The 25,736-nt window shown below is 40.8% G+C and overlaps 1 protein-coding gene across 5 annotated transcripts in view; it reads right to left on the bottom strand.

The window, feature by feature from the left end:
• ESRRG (estrogen related receptor gamma) overlaps positions 1-25,736 on the bottom strand; it is a 660,395-nt gene that overhangs the window by 490,464 nt on the left and 144,195 nt on the right. The window lies entirely within an intron of this gene.

Genomic DNA, 25,736 nt, shown 5'->3' with positions numbered 1-25,736 from the left:
TTTTTTTTTTCCCAGAAATTTCACTATTTGAGTGTGTCCTTAAATAATACGTTGTTTAGTTTATTTCTATAGGATCTTCAAGATAGTATCATACTGTATATAATTTTCTAGTTGGTCTTTATTTTCTCATTAAATATTATGCTTCTATGATTCATCCGTGTTGATGGACATAATAGGGTTTGTTAATTTCACTGCTCTACCACAGGAGCACACTGAATATATCTGTCCATCCTTCTGCTGAATTCTTCTCTCAGACATACAATATAATATTTACAGAAGGAGAGACAAAAATGATCAACAGGACCAAATAGACAGCTTGGAAAAAAGACCTCAGCAGATCATAACTTGAAATCTAACCAAAGTAATTTGCAGATATGGAGAGAAAGGATGAAAAAACTCTGCAGTAAATTGTGCTGAGATAATTGATTAACCTTAAACTCTACCTTATGCTACGGACAACAACAAATTCCAGCTGGACCAAAGACTGCGAAAAAGCAAGCCTCTAAAACTTTTAAGAAGACAATATAAAAAGAAATCTTCATGATTGCTCTGTCAGCAAAAAGAAAATTATTTTTGCCAACAAAAAATGCCAACCATGAAGAAAAAGGTTGATAAATTCTAAGTAAAAGATAAAATTCTTTCCATCACAAAATACCATCAAGAACATAAAAGCCACAAACTCTTAGAAGATATTTACAACATATTAAGGATTTCTTTATTAAGTATAATCTTATCTTCCCTGAAAGAGTCACAACTTGAGTGCCTTAATATTGTTCCTTTCTCCATTTCTTCCCAGAGCTTGAAAGAGTTAATATTCATGACACTGTTGATTAATAAACGTTTATTTTAGGCTGTTTTCTGTTGCAGCATATGTAAAATTTCACTTTGCTTTAAACAAAGGCTACCAACTATAGGTGGCATTGTTGTAACATGTATCATGTTCTCAATTACCTGTATGACAGCAAAGACTAATACTAGTAAAATGTCAGTTGAGTTTCTACTTCAATTGGACGAGAAGGTCATTGACACTTTAGTAATTGCTACTGAAAACTATTTGGCTAAAAGAGAAAACACACATATATACACACAAAATAAATCTTTGCCACAGATTATTCATTTTAAAGGAATTACCTAGTATGATTCTTGTTATAAGATCATTATTGCAATTATTTTACCTAAGAAAAAATATTTTTGAGACAGAATCACTGTCACCCTGGGTAGAGTGCCCTGGCATCATAGCTCACAGAAACCTCAAATTCTTGAGCTCAAGAGATCCTCCTGCCTTAGCCTTCTGCATAGCTGGGACTATAGGTGCTAGCTACATGCCTGGCTAATTTTTTAAATTTTTAGTCAAGACAGGGTCTTGCTTTTGCTCAAGGCTTGTCTTGAACGCCTGAGCTCAATCAATGCACCTGCCTCAGCCTTCCAGAGTGCTAGGATTACAGGTGTGAGCCAGCGCATCCAGCCTGAAATTTTTTGAGAATTGCTAACCAATAGTCAAACTTGACACAATTTATATAACCCAAACAAAGAAGAGCTGTCGGTGCTCTCTTCTCCTTTTTTTCCTAACTGCAAATAGAAATTCTAAATTTTAACTTTTGTTTTGAAAACAAAGACAAGTGACAAAAACTACACAGAGGAAGAAAATGTCTGGGAGAATCTGAGAGCCGCCCCCTACTACAGACCCTCAGTGTACAGCCCTGGCATCGTCCAGGCACCATGATGCAGGTGAGCTGGTTATTTTCTCCCATCTAGAGACCGTTGGTGAAGGCTTCGAGTTTTTCTGCTGTCCTCTCTGTCTTCAGTCCAAGAAGACAGGGTTTAGTGTAGCTAAGTGCCTAACATTCCCTTGCCTATGAATGTTTAAGTGTGTTCCCACTTGAAAGCAGGGCAGAGACCAGAGTGTGACGAACATTTCAGACTATAGATTTAATCTGCAAAGTCCTGCATCGGCTGTCTCCTCCATTAGACGGTAGATTCTCACCAATAAGGAACGTTTTCCTCTTTTTCTTTGCAAAATTATACAAATCACTATTAGTCCAACAAATACTAAAAATGAAAGCTAGCACAACATCAGACTGTGTGAAACGAAGTACATTTTCTTGGAACCATTGAAATTTAGTCATTTTAAACCTTTCTAAAAAGACACAGTATTTCAGGGCTGCTTAATTAATATTACACATGGAAAACTTAGAGCTCAGGAATGAACGGTGAGAATGAATACTGGTGTGGAAAATAGCAACCTAGAAAATCCGTACATTAATATGAAAAGATGGTGATAAGCTAAAGGAAAAAGCAGGTAGGCAATCACCCTTCTGCATACAGATGGTACCTACTCATACTGTGAAAACAACTTCGGGCTTAAAACCCAAACACCTGGGTTTGAGACCCATCTGTGTCACGTACAAAGCAAGTGACTCTGAATACCTTCTATAATTTCTCTTGGCTGTTTTGTGAAAGGAGAGAGAATAATATTCCCCTCACTGAGTTGTTCCAAGATGTAATGAGGCGATGCACTTAGAACACTTTGTAAACTGTAAGGCACTAACATAAGTGGATTCACGTACTTAAAGAATGATTATCGAGAGGTAAGAACAAAAGAAATGGGCTTATTAAATTACACCACAAGGTACTCATACGAGGCAGCAGGATGGGCACACTGGCTATGATGCTGATTACCAGGGAAGGGAGTGTTACTTTCTGTCCTTATAACCAAGGTTATGTAAGAGAATTAAAGCAATCTGGCCTGGAAGTGAGAAACAGAGTGTGTGACACTCTCTGGTGCCGCCGGGAGAAACTTTATTAAGTTGATGAACTTTATTAACTTTAGCCCAAAGTTAATAAAATTCATCAGCCATCTCAGTTGTCCAAAGATAGCTTGAAACCACGTTTCTGGAGGTCCTGGGGAATCCAACAGCATCAACTTTTGTAACTGTAAAGCCTCTGCAGGCTCTCTCTCTTCAACGTTGAATGTAGACCTGTCTACCCACTCCGTTATTCCCAAAGGAAGCTTTTTTAAATGAGCCACCAACCTATAAAAGTAATTTGATGACAATTTGCCAAACACTAAGCTCCACAGAGCTGTCCTTAGGGAAACCCAGAGAAGAGGAAAATCACTCTGTGCTCCCTGATCCTCCCCCAGGGACATCAGGGAGCCACTCTGACAGAGCTCTGTGACAAGTGCTGGGAAGCCAGAGGGAACGCCACAGCACACGCAGTCCGTGCCGCAGAGTCTCAGACAGTGGGAGACTCAGACATTCCTCAAAGCCACACGAAGTCCAGTAAATGATCCCAAAATGTGCAACAAAAGGATCTGAATGACAGAGAGAAGCCAGGGTAGGGTCGCATAAGGAGGGGAAGGTGGAGCAGACATCTGGCAAAGGGTAGGGATTAACCAGGCAACGACAGAACGTGGAGATTTCTCAGCAGACAGAACAGCTTAGAGGTCTTGTGACAAAAAGGAACACAGGGAGTCCAAGGGCCTAAAAGAAGCCCATGTGACAGGTGCGCAGGGTGGAGAAACTGGGTGAGATGAGGTGTGACTGGAGGAGCAGGCCAGGCTCACTGGGACTTTCAGGCCATGCCTAGGATTCCGGTTGTTATTCTCAGAGTAAAGGGAAGTCCCTGGCACAATGTAGGTGAAGAGGAAAGTAAATCACAGAACACACCTAAGGTTGGCATGTGGACGGGGTAAAGGATGGCTGGAACCGCATTGCAAGGAAATGAACAGCAGACCAAGGGATGCATTCTTCATTCACAAGTGTGCTCCAGCAACGTGAGCCACCCCGGACTAAAGGGAACGAAGGAGCTGATCATCTCAATTTCCCTACCCCCAGGCAATGCCACTGAAGCTGATGGTGGGCCATGGGGGGCACTTCCTAAAGTGGGATGTGTGTACAGAGGGGCAAGGCTGGCGGTTGACATGGAATGTGAATCTCTGTACGTCTGCCTAACCCTAGATGACAGTGTCACCCAAACTTTTTCTTTCTTGACTCGGCGCCTGTAGCTCAGTGCTAAGGGCGCCAGCCACATACACCAGAGCTGGCGGGTTCGAACCCAGCCGGACCTGCCAAACAACAATGACAACTGCAACCAACAAATAGCCAGGCATTGTGGCGGCATCTGTAATCCCAGCTACTTGGGAGGCTGAGGCAAGAGAGTCGCTTAAGCCTAAGAGTTGGAGGTTGCTGTGAGCTGTGATGCCACAGCACTCTACCGAGGGTCACAAAGTGAGACTCTGTCTCAAAAAAAAAAAAAAAAAAACCCAACCCCCCCCCCCAAAATCTTCCTCTTTCTTTCTAATCTACATAATGGCTCTCTACATTGAAAATACTCTATCAGTAGTTCTGTATTTATAAAAGGAGAGAGGAGATTAAAAAAAAAAATCCTCTGGCAGGGAAATAATAACAAAATGTATGATCCACAGAGGTGGTGGGAAGATATAACGTTATTTTACATATTTGATATAGAGCCTAAATTAAGCCATAGAAAAGAGGCCATGAATCTTCACAGCCTCATTATCAAGCCTCCCTAAACCTCGAATACAGAAAAATACATTTCATAAACAAGGACCCAATAGGATTTTAATAGTTCAATAAATTTCACAGACATTTGCACTAATCACATTTCATTACATTTTTTAAAAGAAATTCCATTTGATGGATAGTCAGATTTTGAAACAGGGTACAAAATCTCTTTGAGGGAGTTAGTGTTTGACTAACCATGAAAATGTAAGTCAAAGGTATTATGGACAAGTCAAATATTTTGCAACAAAAAAGTTACACATGTGCCTTTTTTTCTTCCTACTCCTCCACTTCATTGTGTCAAGAGTCAATCTTCTAAAGTCCCTCAGGACGCTTTTTTTTTTTTGCCTCCAAACCATCCTGACCCAAACAGCAGGAAATTCAGATTTCAATTTGAGTTGTCAACACTAAGGTCTTCTACAATCCTAGATGCTTTTCAGCAGCTCCGTTTTTTCAATATGTAGATAAATTTTCTACGGCAAGTTCCCATCTATTCATTGCTGATTTGGTTGAAGACCCTAGTTTGAACGCCATTACCACAATAATACCCAGAGAGATACATTTATCCAGCACCACCTTCAAACAAGGCCAAGAAAGAGGGGCCGTGCACTTCAGCAGACCCTCCTGTGGCTGCACCCTCCTCCATGACAGGACAAGTCTGAAGGGTTAGGACCTTCTAAGTACCTGGAATCCTGGAATTCCTTATCCAAAGGATCCGAGGCTTACTTCAGGCCTGAATCCATCCTCCCAGCTGATATGTGGGCCACACTTGAAGTAAAAAGGATCACAATGGTGTTATTTGTCTATGTTAAATACATTTTATTTAACGATTTGTTAGCTTGATTTGCAGCTTTTAAACAAGTATCTAGGTCTCATTTGTACTCTTCCCTTAGTCCTGAAAATGTTAGGGACATCCTGCATTTATTTCCATCAAAGTGACCTGTCCCATTTCCATAAAAAATCTGATTTTAAAGGAAGAAGTAGGCTGGAGCACGAAGTCTCGCCCGAAGATTATTTGCATCCATTCATTTTGCTTCTAATGATGCACCAGGTATCTGCTACTGTGAGCAAGGTACGGATTCATCCTGCAATGGTGCAGACAGGTGAGTGGAGGGGTGGCAGCCCGTTAAATGCACTATTCCTGAGCCCTTGAGCTCCACCTCTAATTATGAGTGGTCATCTGTAAAGAGAAACCAGGAAATCAAAGGCCAGGCATGGTGGCTCACCCCGGTTATCCCTGGGAAGCCGAGGCAGGAAGATTGCTTGAACTCAAGAGTTCCAGACCAGCCTGAGTAAGAAGAGTGAAGTCCTATCTCTACTAAAAACAGAAAAACTAGCCAGGCATCGTGGTGGGCACCTGTGGTCCCAGCTACTCGGGAGGTTGAAGCAGGAGGATGGCTTGACCTGAGCTAGGCGAACACCATGGCACTTTAACCTGGCTAACAGTGTGAGACTCTGCCTCAATTAAAAAAAAGAAAAAAGATTAGGACAGTAGAAACCTGCCTCTTCTATGAGGAAGATACCCTGTTTCCCTAAAAATAAGACATCCTCCGAAAATAAGATCTACTTATAGGAAAGATAAGACGTCCCCTGAAAATAAGACCTAGTGCATCTTTGCGAGCACACCTTAAAATAAGACACTGTCTTATTTTTGAGGAAACAGGGTAGATGCTCTCAGTGGGTAGAGGCTCACCTGTCAGGAACTGAGACACAGCCGATGCCAGCACGCCCTTCCTTCCACCCTTGGCCTCCCTCATGGGGTTCAACTTTCTGGCTCTAGTTACCTCACACCAGCATCTTCTTGAAGGCCTGGGGAACCTCAGTCTACTTCTGTTGAGCAAAATCAGTCCAAGTTTCTGCCTCTGCCTCCAAAATTCTGTGTTACAAATTCCACGTAAAAATGGGCTTCCAGCTGCCAAAACCCAGCCACTCTACACAGGGCAGTTGCTTTTATAAGCAATAAAAATAGGCACATGCAAAAGCAAAAAGGATGGCATCCTAAACTGCTCAGTTGGCCGTATCTATCTCTTCCTGGCTGGCCCCTACTGGCATCAGGCCACATCTTTCAGCACTGAAGCCTTAGGCACACACCCATTTAAGCTAGACTACTTGAATTTTCTTGACCAAGACCTTATATTTGGGTTTGCTTTCTACTCTTTTAAAAATATAAACTTTATTTTTTTCAGAATAGTTCTGGTGTCATAGCAAAATTGAAAGGAAGGTGCAGAGACTTCTTATATCATCCTTGTCTACCCTCTGCATACACAGCCTCCCCCACTATTAATATCCCTCCCCAAAGTCACCTGTTTGTTACAACTGATAAACTTAATTCTGACACATCACCATCTCTTCAAGTCCATAGTTTGCATCAAGATTCAATCTTGGGCTTGGCACCCATAGCTCAGTGGTTACAGCACCAGCCACATACACCAGGGCTGGCGGGTTTGAACCCAGCCGAGGCCTGATAAACAACAATGACAACTACAACAACAACAAAGAGATTTATTCTTGGTGTCAAGTATAAGGGCTTGAATAAATGTAATGACATGAATCCATCATTATAATTTCCTACAAAATACTTTCATTGTTCTAAAAATCCTTCGTAGTTCACCAGTTCATCCCTGGCCTTCGACTCCTGGCAACCACCGATCTTTTTGCTGTCTCTATAGTTTTTTGCTTTTTTCAAAAGGTCATGTAGTTGAAATCATACAGCATGTAGCCTTCTCAGATTGGCTTCTTTAACTTGGTAACACATGCTTAAGTTTCCTTCATGTCTTTTCATGACTTGGTAGTTCATTTATTTTTAGCCCTGAGTAATATTCCATTGCCTGGAAGTATCTGAGTTTATTCACCCACTCACCTACTAAAGGACATCTTGGTTACTTCTAAGTTTTTGGCCATCATGAATAAAATCACTATAAACATATGTATGCAGGTTTTTGTGTGGACAGAAGTTTTCAGCTTATTTAGGTAAATATCAATGAGCATGAGTGCTGGATGGTTATGATAAGAGTATGCTTCATTTTGTAAGAAACTGCCAAACCGTCTTCCAAACCAAAGCAACCATTTTGCACTCCAAGCAGCAATGAACGAGAGTTTGTAGCCAGCATTTAATGTTGTCAATGTCTTAGATTTTGGCAATTCTAATCGGTATGTAGTGGTATCTAATTTTTGTTTTAATTTTGAATTCCCTAATGATATATGACATTGTCTTTTCATATGCTTACTTGCCAGGTGCGTATCTTCTTTGGCGAGGTGTCTGTTCTAGTCTTTTGCTCATTTTTAAATTGGATTATTTAGTTTCTTATTGTTGAGTTTCAATAGTTCTTTGTACATTGGGGATAACAATCCTTTATCAGATATGCCTTTCGAAAAATATTTTCTCCCCTAGTCTGTGGCCTATCTCTAGATAAGTGTATTTCACAGAGCAAAAATTTTAATTTTAATGAAGTCCAGCTTGTTGATTCTTTCTTCCATGAACTGCGCCTTTGGTGATGGTTGTATCTAAGGAGTCACCACCATGTGAAGGATGTAATAACTGTGTCCAGATTCATTTTCTTGCAGGTGGATGTCCAGTTGTTCCAGCATCCTTTGTTGATTAAAAACTATCTTTTCTCCATTGCATTTCCTTTGGTCCTTTGTCAAAGATTAGTCAACTATGTTTATGTAGGTCTCTTTCTGATCTCCCAGTGCAGCCCCATTAATCTATTCTTTACCCAATACCACACTGTCCTGATTACTGCACCTGACTGCAGACACTGTGGGCGGGGGTGGGGGGTTGTGTCAGTCCTCTGACACTTCTCATTCATTATTGTTTCGACTATTCTGGGTCTTTTCTTTTCCTCCCTCTATAAACTTAAGAATCAATTCATCAATATCCACAGAGTAACTTGCTGTGACTGACTGGGACTGCACTGACTCTCTAGGTCAAGTTGGGAAGAACTGACATTTTGACAATATTGTGTCTCCTTTTCCATAAACATTTTATATCTATTTCTTCTTTCATCAGTGTTTTTTAGTTTTCCTTGTGTAGATTTTGTATGTGTATTATTAGATTTGTACCTATATTTACACCTAGGTTTTAACTTTTTTTGAAAAAGTACTCATGTAAAGATTATTGCCTTCCACTTTTTCTTCTGCAAAACAATTTCTCCCTCTACTTCTCCTCTTCCCTCTTCCTAGGCTACCTCCTACTCCATCTTCAGATCTCAGCATACAAATCACTTAAAATCTTTCTGAAGCATATATTTAATCAGTCATTGATTAACTCATGCGTTCATTTAAAAATACATACAGCACATCTACTATGTCTACTAGTCTCACTCTGATCTCTGAGAAAGTGGCAGTGACATGAAGTTTTCTACTCTCATAGAACCTATATTTAAATGAGGGGAAATAAACATAAATAAAGAAAATCTGGTATCAGTAACCCACGTGAGTGCAGACACTCATTAAGTACTGACCGAATGAGTAAGTGAATGAAGAATGAAGGCTGAAGGCCTCTGTTCTTTGTGTCCTCAAAGAACTTTATTTTCAGTTAACACCTTTCTTCTGACAAATTGAAAAAAATTTAGATGATAGAAGATTTTTTTTACGCTTCTACAGACTGCAATCCTTGATCTAATTCAATGGTGAGTTCACCTTCGGTGTCTAATAAATACTTCAGTGATTGGCTGATGCTTCAGGAATCTCATTTTGGACTGTTGGCTCTTCTATAGAAAGCTGTCGGCAAGAATGTGAAATCTCAGGTGAGAGACGCCTTTTGAAACCTATGTGACTCTGAGGGGCAGAGGGAGAGGCACATAAAAGAATCATCTCTTCTTTTATTGCAAATTAACATTTCTCCCTCTCCACACCCCAGATTTTAATTCAAGCAGCTATAGCCCCATAATCAATCATCAGAGTCGGGTTCAACTGGGCCACTTTAGGCAGAAAAATGCTGAAAATCACTAGGAGAAACATTGTTAAAGCCACCAAAGTTTTATCATCAATTGGAAAATTCACAAATAAAAATGAAGATGAGAAAACGCTTCACTAAAAATCTCATGTGCAGTTGGCTAAATGATAAACCAATCTGAATTAGTGAATACTAATTGAAAAACTGCATGACAAAGTATTTTCCCATTAAAGCAGGAATTTGCTAAAGGCATTTTCAATTATTTATCATGCTTCAGTAAAAAGCTGCACACATTCTAACAACAGTGTCGTCTTCAACTTTGCCTACTGATCGAATTTTCAGCACGCCGGCTACCTAGTCCAAATGACTTTAAAAATTATATGCCAATGACCTTGACAATGTTCTTCAATTTTTATGAGGTTCTTTTTTTCCTCTACAGTCCTCATACCTAACTGAACAGATGCTTTTGACTTGAGAACCTAATTATTACCTGTGAGTGTTAATATTTTTAACCTCATCATGGTCTATCTGCGTCTGTATCTATGTCCCTAGACCAGTAGAATATTTAGTTTTGACCATCAAAAAGGACATTGTAGATGAAGGACTATCTCCCTTTGAGGTTCACAAATATTTGAATGTCTTTCAATTGCTTAGATAACTCCTCTTCTCAAAATCAGGGCAGAGGTGACTGCTGGGAGCCAAAATTGTGGATTCCAAGCCTACAGGGAAGGGAATATATCTGGAACATAATACCCTGTTGGTGCTCAATAAATGTTTATTAATGAGCCCCATTTTTTGACCCAGGCACAGAGAATAAATCCAAGGAAGGAAGATTATGCAAATAGACAGAAAGGTCGCTCAGCTCTACATGGGGTGTGGCCCAGGTTGGGGGCAGGGCCAAGTCATTCAGGTGACAGGACATTCTCCTGGGTGTACAGCTGTGACCCCTGCAACCCTCCATTCCAATAGCTATTTATTCTGTTATAACGTAATGTAGAAGAATGTTTCAGTGAGTGACTGTTGAAAATGTTATTAGAGGCGCAGGGGTGGAGGGAGGATGGTTCTCTCCTAACAACAGTTTAAAGGGATTTTTGGACCAAAAGACTATTGATAGAGAAATACAGAGTGAGTGAAAAAGAGAATCAAAGGATGACCTACTAGCATAATTAGTAACTGGACAGAGGGAGAGCACTCACGAAGCCAGGCTTAGAAACACCTTTATAGTGAACAGATATTTACTGGGAAAGTGATGTGTTAGAGAGAAATACAAGGCTCAAAAGGCAAGTCACCTAAACTATTGACATTAGGCAGACTCCTCTTCTCTGATCTAAAACAGAAAAGCCATGAAACAGTTACCAAAATGCCTTATAAGATGAATCTGTTCTTTCCATCTAATATTGCAGAGAAAAAGGTCTGTGTGATATGGCACCAGTCATTAGCTATTTAAAATTATTGTTTTTAATCTAGTAAGTAAAACCAAAATTTGCAATGGTTTATTTTAATAAAATATGTATGATGCATCAGGAAAACAGCTACATAGCTCTAATCTGAAAATGAACAAGGGAACAGAACTACATTGATGTCTCTCCAACAGGACACACAGCTCAAAACGCACACATGAAAAGCTGATACGTCTCACGTTAAACCATATTTCATAGACATTCTCTTCTTTTAATTGAAATCTTATCTGAAATGAAGATTATCTCTTTTCCTTCAGCTACACTAATCTTTTCTACCCTGAAGGCCCATAACTTGTAAATTATTAAACAATCATATTTGTAGCAGCAAATTGATTTCTGAGAGATTCCATATTGATTGAGATATTCAAGACTAATGATTTTGAGGTTAAGGTGTTTAGATATTATTATCTCTGATGAACTAAATTGGCTGGAGGTTTTTTTTTCTATTTATATTATTTTCCATTAATAGATAGTTCAACTTGCTTCTTAGCCTTGAATCCACTTATCAGATCAAAAGGTGTGCCAATTTGGCTTGTTCAACTGCCAAAGCAGGTGATATGCTAAAACAATGCCAACTGCTGCCCACATGCCTACCAAGGTGGTAACCGTGATAGGTTAGTCAGCTAGTCAGCAACCTATCAGAGGTCGAAGTCATATTTGTTGGTTAGGCTAATTAGTCTTGGCCTGTTACAGTAATTCAGGAGATATCCCTAAACCACTAAAGCTACCAGGGGGCCCACGAGAGGTGCTGCTTGAGAGCATGGCTGCCAAAACTGGGGTATATTAGGCTGGTGCACTGGCTTGAGCCTGTAATACTAGAACTTTGGGAGACCAAGGTAGAAGAGAAGGATCACTTGAAGCCAAGAGGTCAAGATCAGCCTGGACAACATAGTGAGACCCCAATCACTACAAAAAATTTAAAATGTATTATCCAGGTGTGATGGTGCACACATATAGTCCCAGCTATCTGGGAGATTGAGGCCAGAGGACTGCTTGAGCCCAGGAGCTAGAGGAGCTATGATGACACCATGGTACTCTAGCCCTGGTGACAGTGTGAGACCCTGTCTCAAAAATAATAACAATTAATTTAAAAATTTAAGTAAGTTTGCAGCACCTCAGGTCATCACTTCTCTGTTCACACACAAAAGATAATCCGTGTGCACATACTCCAGGAGCACCTCCCAGTATTGGCAGCTCCTCCAAGGACTGTCTGGATCACTAAAACGCTGGGACCCCATCAGCGGGGGATTATCTATAAGCAACCGACTCTGGGTCTCTCTCACCTTCTCTCTATCAGGAGAGAGACCCACTTTCAACTCTTTGGAAGTGCTCTAAACTTCCTCTTTGTTCTTAAATGTCTCTTTATACCACTGAAACTTGTACCGGTTACTTTTACCTTCAATGAATGCTGCCTGTGCCGCTCCAATTCTAGTTTCTGTTTCCATTCACTTTTACTTTCAATTACTACCACACCTCGGCGGAACTTTCTAGCTCAGCTGAGAAATCAAACCAGGTCAACTGGGTTTGGGGAACTGGGACCCCCAACTCCCAACATCTTGTATGCTACTGCAAAACCAAGGAAGAAAATCCTCAACCTTAAAAAAAAGGAAAAGAAAAGATATCAATTCTGTAGGATACCTGAGTTGAAGGGTTGCTGCCTACTTTGTAAAGCTTAACGTCAACAGGACTCAGTTATTTAATCTGAAAGATAATACCCACAGTGTAAATTCAACTAGAAAAATGTAAATAAAAGCTTTTTAAAGTACAGCACAGGTGTACATATAAGTTTGTGTTATTTAATTGACATTAAAGTGAGAGATTATCTAAGATTTTTAAGGTAGTGGAGGAAAAGACTGTGGTTCAAAGCTTGTCTTTCTCTCTTACCCCCATCTAAACCATCACCAAATCCTGGTGGTGCCACCTTCAGTGTATACCCAGAGAAGCCAACCACGTTCCCCGCTCCACGTCCACCTCGAGAGTCCAGGCCACCGGTGCCCTCTTGCTGGATGGCTGCAGCAGCCTCCTAACGAGGTTCCCTGCTTCTGTGCTAGCCCCACTGGAATCTACTCTCTAAGCAGCTGCTGGAATGGTGTTTTAAAAATGTAAGTAAGATCATGTTCCAGCTCAGTATCCTATAAATGGTTTTAATCTCATTCAGAGGAAAAGCCATGGCTGTGACCCTGGCCCGAGGCGCCTTACACACCCTGCCCAGCCCCAGTGTCTCCTCCGACATCACCTCTCACTGTTCTCCCCTCTGCGTACGTCACCCCAGTCCCACCGCTGTTTTATTTTCCTTGAGTGTACCAGACACTCCCTTGTACAGAACGTTTGTGCTTGCTGTTCCCATTACCCAGAATACACCCCTCCCGCGCACCCACACGACCACTCCCTCCACTTTTGGGGCAAATGTCATCTTGTTAGAGACTTCCCTGACCACCTTATTTCATAATCCAATCCAATCCTCCTCCCTTCATTCTATTCTTACTAGAATGTAAATTCTATGAGAGTAGTAATTCTGTATCCTTTGTTCAATGCTGTATCCTCGGTGCCCAGAGCAGTGCTGGACCCAAGCATGTATGTTAAAGAATAAATGAATGGGGTTCAGCGCTCATACCTCAGTGGTTAGGGTGCCGGCCACATACATGGGGCTAATGGGTTCAAACCTGGCCTGGGCCTGCTAAACAACAGTGACAACTACAACAAGAAAATAGCCAAGTATTGTGGTGGGCACCTGTAGTCCCAGCTACTTGGGAGGCTGAGGCAAGAGAATCGCTTAAGCCCAAAAGTTTGAGGTTGCTGTGAGCTAGGATGCCATGGCACGCTACCAAAGGCGACAAAGTGAGACTTTCTCAAAGAAAAAGAATAAATGAATGAATTCTAAATCTAGCTACTCCAACAACATTCTCAATTCAGAAGAACTGTAAGTAACTTTCAGAATCTATGTTGACATAATTGTCCCCACATCACTAGTTATACATATATAACACTGCAAATCAGTTGCACCACCTGGTGTAACCCTTGAGTTTAAAGTAGAAGGAGGCTGTCATCATAATTGGAATTAGTATCATTAACATTTCTGTTTATTTAGAGAACAAAAGTAGGTAACTTTCAATTATGTTCATCTTTCAAAAAAAATCTTGCTAATTAGGGAGACTATAGCTAACAATAATTTATTATACATTTCATGATAGCTAAAAGAATTGTAATGTTCCCAACATAAATAAAAGGTAAATGTTTCTTAGAGATCTAAAAATACACCTGTCATTCAATCCTACAATTCCTCTACTAGGTATATATCCAGAAGACCAAAAATCACATTATAACAAAGATATTTGTACCAGATGTTTATTACACCCCAATTCTTAATTGCTAAGTCATGGAAGAAGCCCAAGTGCCTATTGACCCATGAATAGATTAATAAATTGTGGCATATGTACACCATGGAATATTATGCAGCCTTAAAGAAAGATGGAGACTTTACCTCTTTCATGTTTACATGGATGGAGCTGGAACATATTCTTCTTAGCAAAGTATCTCAAGAATGGAAGAAAAAGTATTCTTTGTACTCAGCCCTACTATGAAACCAATTTATAGCTTTCATATGAAAGCTATAACCCAATTATAGCCCAAGAATATGGGGAAAGGGAAAAGGGAGGGGAGGAGAGAGGGGAGATGGGCAGAGGGAGGGTGATTGGTGGGATAACACCTATGGTGCATCTTACAAGGGTACAAGTGAAACTTACTAAATGTAGAATATAAATGTCTTGACATAATAACTAAGAAAAAGGCTATGTTAACCAGTGTGATGAAAATATGTCAAATAGTATATAAAACCAGCACATTGTACCCCATGATTGCATTAATGTACACAGCTATGATTTAATTTTAAAAAAAAAGGTAAATGTTTGAGGTGAAGGATATCCCGATTACCTGATCATTGCACATTGTATATATGTATCAAAATATCTCGTGTACCCCCCAAATGGTTACCTCTTATATATCAATTTGACCAACCTTGCTTATTGACTTGAGCCTCTGAAATTCCTGATCTGACAATAACCCACACCTGACTCTAGTGGATATTCATTTTCTAAAGTAGCAGATCTCAACTTGTGGGTTGCGACCCCTTTGTAACAATGAAAATACATCCTGCATATCAGATATTTACATTACGATTCATAACAGTAGCAAAATTACAGTTATGAAGTAGCAAGGAAAATAATTTTATGGTTGGGGGGTCACCACAACATGAGGACCTGTATTAAAGGATTGTGGCATTAGGAAAGTTGGGAACCACTGTTCTACAGGGAGAAAAACAGCAATAAAAAGATCTCAGTGTTTCTTAAACTGAGATTCATATTTTTATTCCTAAACCACATGTACATTAGTCTCCAAAGTTCTCAGGGTAAAAAATAAAAAGGCTGGCTTATAATTTTTTAAACAGAAAAATGGGCAGCAGCACTTTAAAACTTCTCAGTTGGAAAGGGATATGTTTGGTCAATGATCTATTTTTATTTCTGCTCTGCTGTTTCTCAAGGAGTCCGATGACAAGGACCTGTCCTTCAAAGTTTTAGTCTGTGGGCACAGAATTAGCATTTTCAATTACTTTCCCTGGATGAAGTACACAGGTCTCTCTCCCTCCCCACCCTCAGCCTTCTCTCTCTGATTCTCTCTCCCCTCAGAGGATAGGGAGAACACTTCCTGGGTTATCCTTCCTTTTGTGTGTGTGTGTGTGTGTGTGTGTGTGTGTGTGTGCACCTCTGCGCGTGTGTTTTTTCAGAAAATTTTCAGCAGCCTACAAATATACTTTAAAAAGTAATTCATAATTTTTCTTCAAAAAAAGTATTAAGAACTACACAAACAGAATTTGAAACATCATGTCATGTCTGCTTAAACTGTTGACGCTGTCTGTTTTAGTTAGCAAATTTGTTTTCTGTCATTCTTAATCAACAGACATATATTTTTGTTACTCCCATCGATTCTGCAGCAAGGCCAGTTAATGTTATTATCTTGAATAGTACACCCAGAACGGTTACCCTTACAGACATTTGTAACAGAAACAAACATCAACTGGGGACCCAGAAATGAGATCAGATTGCTTTATCAACCAAAAGACAACCATTCTTCTATTTCACAGTCTTCCAATGTCCTACCTCTTACCAACCTTTTTAAATACAACAACCTCTTCAGATGAAGGACAGATATGGAAAAGGGACAACAAAAAGAAGCAACTCCTGTTTATTATCTGGTAAAGGCACTATCCAAAGGAGGAAAACCAGAATGTACAGAAAGCCAGAAGCAAGGGCTGAGCTCAGGTAATGGGAGCCAGAAATTCTTCCACCGTGATGCAGTTGCCCTGCCAATTCGGCAGATGATCTTGGAGGGCCCTTCCTATATTCTGGCTCTGAGGCGGGAGGATTGCTTAAGCTCAGGAGTTCGAGGCTTGTCTAAGGGAGAGTGAGACCCCGACTCATGAAAAAAATGGAAAAACCCAGCCAGAAGGGCGCAGCAGTGAGTGCCTGTAATCCCAGCGGCTTCCGGAGGCTGAGGCAGCAGGGTGCCCACAGCCCAAGTCTGAGGTTGCAGTGAGCTACTCTGCTAAGGGCATAGGGTGGGACTCTGCCTCAACAACAACAACAAAAAAAAAAAAAAAAAAGAGAGAGAGAGAGAGAAATAAATGATTCTCAAGCACTTTGAAAACATCCAGTATTCACTAAAAAGGCACTCAGAATACTGGACACCTTTACTTCAATTCTCAACCTTTATATACTGTAAGGCTCTACTTTTAAGCCTGGGGGGGGGAGGTGCTAGAGACAAGTCGGTGGTCTGAGGTCTGATCTCCTTGATTGCAAACAGACATTTTTATTCAAGGGCATTGAGAAACAGGCAACTAAACTGAAAACCAGGACACCCCTTACAGCAGCAGGAAACCCTCTTTGTCAAGCACCTCCTACACATAGCAGTTCCTAGAAGGTTCCTTACATACACCGTTTGAAGGAGCAGATGCCCACGACAAACCTTCTAACCCTCTTACCCCCCCCAAAGCCCAGCATCCAACCATCTTCACCTATGAGAAAGATTTCAGTGACGACTGCTTTCCATGACAGATCCAACCATCTTGTAAATCTCTATGAGCTCTACAGTTCTCCTGGGGCCGAAGTCTTCTCGGAGCAAGTTTTGCAATTTATCTAACACCTACCAGAAACTTCCAATCCAAGTTTCTTGGAAATGTATAGCTAACCAAATTGCCAGATAAGTGTTGTGTTAATACAAAAAGTATGAAAACATTGTATAATGTGTAAGTATGAAAAACACACACCAAAATATATGTGTAACCCAGCGTACCAATTTATAAAATGCCCCTAAATGTGTATGTTTGTCGGTATATAAAAATGATTACTCCCCTTGTCTTATTTACTCTAACCTCCTTGGCTTAAAATAAAAATTATTTGGAGAGGATTAAATAACTAGTTGCAAATGTTTAAGCTATTTGTTGAATCTCTAAACCATGCCTGTTTTATTATGTTTACCTTTAGCAGGCGGAAACTTTCATAACTCAGTGTCTCCATTGGTCTGACATTTACCTGGCAGTATCTCTTTAAAGCAATAGCCTTCAGTGTTAAACACCTCTTAATTGTGTGCTCACTGAACAAAGGGATCAGTCACCTCTGCATTTTTCAAAGACAGGTAATAGCAGCCGTGCTAGCAATTTTTATTTGTAGGAACCTAACTGCCAGTTAGACTCATTGCCATTACGCTTCGATAATGAGGTTCGTGTTTTGTTTGGGGCTTAAACGATGGATTAAAGGACTCTGTCCTTCTTTACTAGTCTTACGTCTTTCATAAGGAAAGAGAAAGAGAGAGAGAGTTGAGGTACAGTCTATTCCATACATGGTCTATGTCAAGATCTGGAGCTTTCATCTCTTTCTATTCGTTTAATTACAGTGGACCCCAGAGAATGATGGAGCGTCCAGAATGGAGATGCAGTCATTTCCATTCTTATGCTCTGCTCAGTATTTATATTTACTCACACAAGAGTAAAAGCCAGTAGAAAAATCTCTCTCCCTCTTTCCCCCTATTTCTTTCATCATATGGAAAAATCATAGGAATCTCATTGGAGCAAGAAATTACATACTTGCTACATTATGTACTCAATTTTGATATGAGGACAATTAATGACAATTAAGGTTATGGGGGGAGGAAAAGCAGAAAGAGGGATGGAGGGAGGGGGGTGGGGCCTTGGTGTGTGTCACACTTTATGGGGGCAAGACATGATTGCAAGAGGGACATTGCCTCATGATTGCAATCAATGTAACCTGGCTTATTGTACCCTCAATGAATCCCCAACAATAAAAAATAAAAAAATAAAAAATAAAATTTTTTTAGCAGAAATGTTCTTTACCATCCTCTAAACTAGAACATTTTCTCTAGAGCAATGGACCTATCTGTCAGCCCCTTAGGAGTCAAGTTCTAATGCAACCTAAGGAGGAAAACATCTTACAAATTAGAAACTAACCCAATTAAACAAATTTTCCAGTGAAAACATATACAATTTTTAAGTGTAAGATAGGAAGTAGAATAATTTTCACAGTAAATTTTTAGCTACACATATCTTTATTTTATTTAATATCTGTAGAACACTTGCTCAAAGCCTTCTGCATAGAATGTGAGATCTGGGAAGCATCTTACAGATAACACTTCACTAAGCAGAGGAAATAGAAGCAAAGAAAATGCGTACAGGACCCACATACCACAGTTGGCCGAGCCTAGGACTCCTAGAACCCAAGAGCCCTCTTTCTTCTGTGTCAGCCATTTGCCATGCCAGGTATCTGCACCCTCTTGAGTTGCTGGGTGAGAGTAATTAACCAATTGGATTGCTATGGTTTGAATGTCCCCACCAAAGCTCAAGTTGTCATTTAATTGCCATTGTCACAGAATTAAGAGGTAAGGCCTTTTGAAAGTAATTAGGCCATGAAGGTTCTGCCTAATGAACCTAGTGAGTTAGTGGATTTGGGAGGAGGTTCCCAGAAGAAAGGGTGCGTTTTGTCCAATTGTCTCTTTTCACAATGCTCTCTTCGCTTACTGCATTCTTTCATGGGAGGAAACAGCAAGAGGGCCCTCAGCAGGTGCCAGAGCCCTGTGCTTGGACTTTCCAGCCTCCAGAACAGTGAGAAACAAAATTTTTTTCTTTGTTGTTTATTCAGTCTGTTATAGCAATAGAAAACACACTAAGACATGGATGAACGGGCAGGTGAAAAGGCCTTCAGTGGGCCAGACCCACCTCCTTTAACTCCCCCCCCCACCTCCACCTGCTTTTTAATATAAAGTTTTATTGGGACACAATTATACATAGTCATTTCCATATTGCCTTAGCCTACTTTTTTTTTTTTTTTTTTTTTTTTTTTTTTTTGTAGAGACAGAGTCTCACTTTATGGCCCTGGGTAGAGTGCCGTGGCCTCACACAGCTCACAGCAACCTCCAACTCCTGGGCTTAAGCGATTCTCTTGCCTCAGCCTCCCGAGCAGCTGGGACTACAGGCGCCCGCCACAACGCCCGGCTATAGCCTACTTTTTTTTTTTTTTTTTGAGATAGAGCCTCAAGCTGTTGCCCTGGGTAGAATGCCGTGGCATCACAGCTCACAGCAACCTCCAACTCCTGGGCTTAAGCAATTCTCCTGCCTCTGCCTCCCACGTAGCTGGGACTACAGGCGCCTGCCACAACGCCTGGTTATATCTTGGTTGTAGCTGTCATTGGTGTATTCGAACCCACCAGCTCTGGTGTATGTAGCTGGCGCCTTAGCCTCTTGAGCTACAGGCGCCAAGCCAACCTTAGGCTACTTTTGCACAATGAGGGTAGAGTTAAGTAGTTATGACATGGAGACCACACAACTGACAAATCAGAAAATACTATCAGGCCTTTACAGAACAGGTTTGCCAGTCTCTGACCTAAGTTATACAAATAATGTCAAAATTCATGTTACCAGCTCTTCTGATTCTTTTTGCACAGAGAATAGAATATAATCTAGTCAAATGTGCCAATACCAATGCTTTCAGAATCAAAAAAGGATTTTGTCAACACTGTGGACTCTACTCTGCAAAGAGGCATCCGATACCTGCCTTTCAACCTCTCCCCACATTTCCATTACAGATCCACAGCCAAGCTAGTGTCTCAGTGCCCCAGCGCTGTGTGTAGAGCTTCTGAACGCTGGTCTCTCTTACGACAGAGCAGGAGTCATCTCCTGCAAGAACCCCACTATTCTGTTCCACTAATGTAAATGTAACATTGTGTCAGAAAGGACATTTTTTCCACATATCCAGAGATAAAATGAGAGCTGCAATCCATTTTTGCTCCAGCTATATGTTCCAGAAGAACCTCAAACCTGACACCATTGACAAAATGCACAATGATTAACTCCACGTCTGTTTTATTTTTGATATTCCCCATCCTGATTAATGCCGCCCTAGCTCACTAATTATTTTTTCAAACCACAAATCTATGCATAGTTCCTCCCATCTCTTCTTTCCTCATATCTAACGAGTGACCAGCCTTGTGTGTCCCCTATACTGAATATCACTGACGTCTGCCAGTCCTCTCCAACTCCACAGGCACCGCACCAGGCCACACCCACATTCGAGATCTCCTCCTGGACCACTACCACCGCCTCTGGGCTGGACCACTTCCCTGCTCCTTTCAGTCCATCAGCCACAGGGCTGTTTTCCTAACCTCTAGCCACATCTCTCCTCTGCGGTGCCCACATGACCGGAATGGCACCCCCACCCCTCCAGATGAATACACCTCCCACTGCATGGCCTGGAATGTCCATCACAGCTCTGCCCGTCCACAGGACAATCTTGGCTCCCTCTCTTACTTCCACTCACTCATCATTCACATTATGCTTCAGCAGTCTAGATCCAATGTAGTTTCCAGAACATTCCAGGAAGTTTCCTGCCTTTTGTAACTTTTTTCTCATTCTAGAATACCTTTCCCACCTTATCCACAGGGAACCCACTATTTATCCATAAAGACTCAGCTCAAACGTCACCCGTTTGCATCCTTTCCTGACTGCTACTTACTGAGCACCTACAAAGTCTAGATAACACACTAGTCTCTGTTTATACAAGCCTGTGCATGAAAGCAAACCCCAGAGACAGGGGCCACCTCTTCTTCATGCCACCTCTGACCATTATAAAAAGAACCTCATTACTTAAGTGTTATGTCTATCTCTGTCTTTCCACTCCACCATCAGCACAATACTCAATGAAATACACATGTTGAAAGAATGAAAAACTGTACTTTGTCTCTTCAACTAACTTGCTCTCTGTTTTCATTGGATTTCTCAAAGGACAGAATCTAATGCAAGGCACAGTAGTCACTAGGTTCAGGCTTTGGGGTCAATCTCAGTTCCAAACTTGGCTCCACTATTCCTTAGCTCAATGACCCTGGACAGGCTGTTTATCTTCTGCAAAACGAAGACAATAATGGTACCCTATTTCATAGTGCTGTCATCAGGAGTCAATGAAGCAATTCATGTAAATAACTCAAAACAGCACCTGGCACAAAACAACAGTTCAATAAATGTTAACTCATATTAGTTGATATTTAGCACTGCTTATCTACAAGTATAATCGACAACACATTTTTAGAAATAAAAATTAATCTCATGGTTCAAATAGTTACTTACTGTATAATTTTTAGTTCCCATACGATCTCCAGTTGCATTGAAGCTAAAGAGTTAAACACACACACACAAGCATTTTCTCAACCAAGACATGTCATCTGAGGGTGAGGGTCGAAGAAGGGAGTGCTGCTGGTTATGGATGTTAAATAAACAATTTTTTCTTACAACAAACCCCTGGCACCCTGTTCTCACCATGTCACGGCCTGTGATGACTGAGTGTCTCCCAAGCATGACCAGGCGATTAGCGGGGCTGTGTCTGTGCATCCCGACAGTGATGAGAGCTCTCTTTCCATTTGCCATGTATTGAAGCCTGAGCGCTTCGCTGCTTTGTGCATTTTCAGCTTGATGAATTCATTATTCTCCATATTTTTCTCCTCCCTCCTTCAGAGAAACATCTTTCCCCCAAATGCCAAGGCTTCTTTTCCCTTTTGAAAGATGGGTGATTTGTAAAGGCAAAAATTTGGCATCAAATCTGGAACAGCTTATTTGCACCCAATGCCACTTGAAGAAAAGGAAAAAAATAAGGACATGGATGTTCTCAGATACAAATGCTACAGCACTGCCTTTCACGGGATAGAAACATTCAGGTGTAAGTTGGGCATTTTATAAGGAAAAAAGTATGTTTTTTAAATCTGAAAAGAAACAAGTCAAAAGTCACTTGCTCTGGACAGGCAACACAGGCTAGTCTAAACAACAGATCTGAATGCCAATCTCCCGCCCTTTGCCTCCTTTCTCCTCATAAATAAAGCAAGGAAAGCCCTACCCTACCTGGACTGTATTCCCTCACCATTCCTCCCCTGCAGAGATCATTTGCCCATCCCAAAATGGTACTCATGGATACGGATGCAACTGGCCAGTGAAAAGGGCAATTTCTCCAACACTTGTGGGTTTATAAAGCCACAACAGAGAAATGAGCAGGAAAGAAAAATTATTCTAAAACAATGAAACAGAAGATAGAAGGACACCTTACTTAGGCCATTCTTTGGCTTCCCAACTAGGTCTTTTCAACCACGTGACTGTTTGGCATCCAGTAGTTGCAAGAGAACTGTAATGAAAAACTCCACTGCACAGTAAGCGGCAGGCAAATGGGCTCTTTCTGCTGTTTCTGAACCAACACCTAGAGTCTAAGAAGCAATAAGGACCTTGCTCACACAAAAGGTGACATCACGGCACTGGGTTTTTCCAGCCAACTACTGATGCCTAAGTCATGACCCCCAACGATCTTACTTTCACACATCAATCATCAGAGAATTATGTCTATAGACAATTAGGATAACAGAAGTTCTAGCCCAGGAGTCAGACCATCTGAACTTGAAACCCGACTATCACAGTGATCAGGTTTTTAACTCTCAGCCTCGGCTTTCTTATCTGTAAAGTGGGAATCTCCCATATACCTGATATGTAATATGGTGATTAAATGAAATAATTAATGAAACATTCTTAGCATATAATAAGAATTAGTATCAAACACGATGGTATTAATGTTTTTGGTCATTCCCAGATATTTCTTCAAATATTATTTCCTTTTTCAAAGGCAGGTACCAAAGATCTTTCTGGGTTAAAATTTGGTTGATGTTGTTGTCGTTAAACTAGAATTTTTATTTTACCCAAATAGGAATAAAATGCTGCGTTTCCTGGGTGTGTGTAGAAAAAAATAAATTGAGGAAGAATCCACTCTAAAATGTTGGTAATATATGACAACAATGATTTTTTTTTTTTGCAGTGCATACCAGGTTATTATAAAAATCCTTCCTTCTACAAAATAACATCAAAGAGAACCTGCCTGCTAATTGGGTTTCTCACATAGAGCAAAGTCTTATCTTCCAGAAGGTAAAAATGTCCCAAATGGATATCTCCTCCCTTCGATGGAATAACCTTATATCCTGCCATCCTTCTCAGCGGCACACAACCTTGCTGTGGTCACAGAAGATGACACTTCAGATCTAAATATAGGGGCATGGTGTTGGGGGTGGGGCCGGAGAGATAATAGGAAGGGAGGGTAGGTGGAGGCTCATGTGCTATAAATAACCGTGGAACACGACTACATTTAGAACTTCCCACGTGTGGGATTCAGGCAAATCTCATGCTTTGTTTCTTGAAACAAAAGAAATAAGAGCTATGTCCAGGTTTCTGGGAGGCCCTGGCAAGAATATACTCTTCTGTATGTTTTTTCTTTTGAAGAACTAAGAGCTCAAAATAAATCCTTACAATCACGTTAAGAACATCTAATCCCTAAACCGTATCCATATTACACTATCTGCCCACATTACCTGACAATAGCTTCATGCAAAATAGCTCCCTAAACATAAAGGTTTTTTTTTTTTTCTTTTTGGCAAAGTCTTAACAAGAAGAGTACATATTTCAGTTGTGAATATCTGTTTCTCTAACATCTCCAATATGGATGCTTTTTTACAATGTTTTGGCAGAAACAAACATCTGTTTTGGGGATAACACCTGATAATTTTAACCATTCCTATAATGGAAAACTGCTGACTAGAAGAAATGTTTACAGAAATTCTTTGTACAGTGAGGATAGCCCAGGTGTCTATAAAAACATCTGCTTAGCAAAAGCACAACCAACCAACAATGCTGAAAACTCAAGAATTTTCTAGGCTATATGCTACAGAAGAGAATCCCATATTGAGCCCACAGGAGAATTATTTGCATAACCCTGGGCTATTCACAGACATTTGGTGACTAATCTGCATTCCTGTCAAATTGAGAGGGGTTTACATGGCTGTGGATTTGCAGAGTCCCAGGAGAAGTTTAGGTCCATAAACCACTGAATGAATCCCATTAATACATATATGTAGCTTCTTCATCTGTGACATCAATGACATTTTTTACTTGCCTATTTCTGAATATTCTTTATTAAATAATAAACTCAAGAATAATTTCATACAAATCACCAGTGTATGTAAGTATTATTCCTTATTATTATAATAACTTCCTCACAGCCAAAAGTAAAGCTCCAGTTTCAGAATCACAGTTTGCCCGTATGGAACCCCTCGATGGCAGGTCCAGAGCCCAGGGCCGCTTTTACAAAACTAGCTTTTACAAAACTAGTTGGAAAGAGTCTGTGAGTAACTCTGAGCTAGTATCAGAGGTAGATCAGGTGGGACGGGAGGTTCTTTTGATCAGCTTAATAAATCACCTTCCAGTTTTTCCCAATTCCACAGGTAAGAATCTCTGGCAAGGAATTCTTTAGCAGATGTGCCTTCCTCAAAGAACCTCCACACACTGGAAGAAATTAGCCAGTGAAACTCAGAGTAATGTGCTGAAACATCACTCTCAGATCCAGGCTAGAGAAGGAAACGGTGGTGCAAGTTTTCTCTAAACATCTCAAAGGCAAAGTTGTTCCCCTGGTGATTAAACCCTAGTAGATGGTTTTATGTCTCCCCATATTGGACTTTATGAATTCCCACCTCGCTCTCATTCATACTAATAATGTTTTTATTTATTTCTTTCTTTATTTTTTGATACAGAGTCTCACCATGTCACCCTTGGTAGAGTACCGTGGCATCACAGCTCACAGCAACCTCAAACTCTTAGGCTTAAGCGATTCTCTTGCCTCAGCCTCCCAAGTAGCTGGGACTACAGGCACCCGCCACAATGCCCAGCTATTTTTTGGTGGCAGTTGTCACTGTTGTTTAGCAGGCCCAGGCAGGGCTTGAACCCGCCAGCTGTATGTGGCTGGTGCCCTACTGACTGAGCTACGGGCGCCGAGCCATCATACTAATAATGTAATTTTCATTTGCAGTTATGACATTTCACTCCCATTGGGCTAAATGGTATAAAACTCACCTCTTTTATACTATGGAAGGACACAGTGGTCTTGCTTGGAAGCCATTTGTCTGATGTCGCTCATCAACTACCCCCCTCCAATTTTATCATTCATGGTGGGGCACACAGGACAACTGGTAGCAGAGCTATTACATGGTGAATATTTTCAAATCTCTACCTGAAACCTGATCAGAAGAGTCAGTTTGGATACAGAGGGGCTGCCAACGTAGACAGCATCTGCCACACAGAGACGGGCAAGGAACTGAAAAGTAAAGGGCCCAGGCAAAGCAAGTCCACTCAAATGTATACTATAACTTGCAAGCTAAAATATAGATCTCCTAGAGAGGGTGTTAAACAGGTAAACACCATGACAGCCGCTAAAACCAAAGGTGTGC

This window comes from Nycticebus coucang, chromosome 10 (assembly GCF_027406575.1).
Source record: "Nycticebus coucang isolate mNycCou1 chromosome 10, mNycCou1.pri, whole genome shotgun sequence".
In the NCBI taxonomy this organism is placed as follows: domain Eukaryota; kingdom Metazoa; phylum Chordata; class Mammalia; order Primates; family Lorisidae; genus Nycticebus; species Nycticebus coucang.
The sequence above is the reverse complement of the archived record's forward strand: the minus strand, read 5'-3'. Positions and strand labels throughout refer to the sequence as shown.